The sequence below is a fragment of the Octodon degus genome, unplaced genomic scaffold (assembly GCF_000260255.1).
Source record: "Octodon degus isolate 3935 unplaced genomic scaffold, OctDeg1.0 scaffold00171, whole genome shotgun sequence".
In the NCBI taxonomy this organism is placed as follows: Eukaryota; Metazoa; Chordata; class Mammalia; order Rodentia; family Octodontidae; genus Octodon; species Octodon degus.
In genome coordinates, this window is record NW_004524747.1 from 4,079,437 (window position 1) to 4,080,457 (window position 1,021).

At 37.2% G+C, this 1,021-nt stretch overlaps 1 protein-coding gene across 2 annotated transcripts in view; it reads right to left on the bottom strand.

Annotated features, from left to right (window-relative positions):
- Armcx2 (armadillo repeat containing, X-linked 2) overlaps positions 1-1,021 on the bottom strand; it is a 9,172-nt gene that overhangs the window by 4,234 nt on the left and 3,917 nt on the right. The gene's annotated exons all lie outside the window — the stretch shown is intronic.

The following is a 1,021-nucleotide window of genomic DNA, read 5'->3' on the forward strand; positions in this document are numbered from 1 at the left end:
AAGCACTTATTCTACTGAGCCATCTCCATGGCCCCCTTTTTTAAATTAATTTTAATGAGAAAAAATAAATGAAACAGTTTCAAATCAGGTTACTAGGACAGTTACAATAATTAATACATTGCATATTGTTGTCTTCATATAAGTTATTCAAAGGAATTCAGAGGATAAGATGTAAACATGATATCTTGTCTAAGCAATATTAGTACAAACCTTTCTTCTCATTGAACTAAGAGAAAGTAGATGTGTATCTATCCTATTTTGTAATATACATATATTTTTTCCACTGCAAAATGGTCCTTTATTTATAGCCCCCCTTTTTTTGTTTTGTCAGAGATGGGTGTTCCATTGCTATTAGAGAAGGTGTATTTGGACAAGTCTTTATTTATTTTTTAAAATTAATTTTATTGAGAAATAGATAGCAATGAGACAGTTTCAAAACAGCTTAGTAGGACAGTTACAATAATTAATACATTGCATAGTGTTGTCTTCGTAGTAGTTATTCATAGTACAAGATGCAGACATGATATCTCGTCTAAATACTATTAGTAAAAATCTTTCTTCTCATTGAACTAAGGGAAAGTAGCTGTATAACTATCCTAACTAATTTGTATATACATATGTTTATATTTTTTTCACTACAAAATGGTCCTTCATTTATATCACATTTTTTGTTTAGTTTTGTCAGAGATGGGTGTTCCATTACCATTTAAATATTGTAGGTGAGTGCATTCAGCAAAAGAGAAGTCTTTATATGACATGACAAACAGTATGTCATATCAATTACTGCCATACTGTCTCTCAAGTAAATGGTTGTTTAAAAAAAGGGTAATACCTGCGCCTGCGGGACCAGTCCCAGCCCAGGCGCAGCGTGGGCCGGACCCTCTCCCAACCCCTTGGGCCGCCCCCCACCCCTCCCGCCGAGTAGCAATTTCTGCCGACTTCCGGGAACCCCCAGACCCAGTCCTAGCCCAGGTACGGTGAGTGTGTGGAGAGCTTCCTGCTACCCTGCGCCGGCGGGACC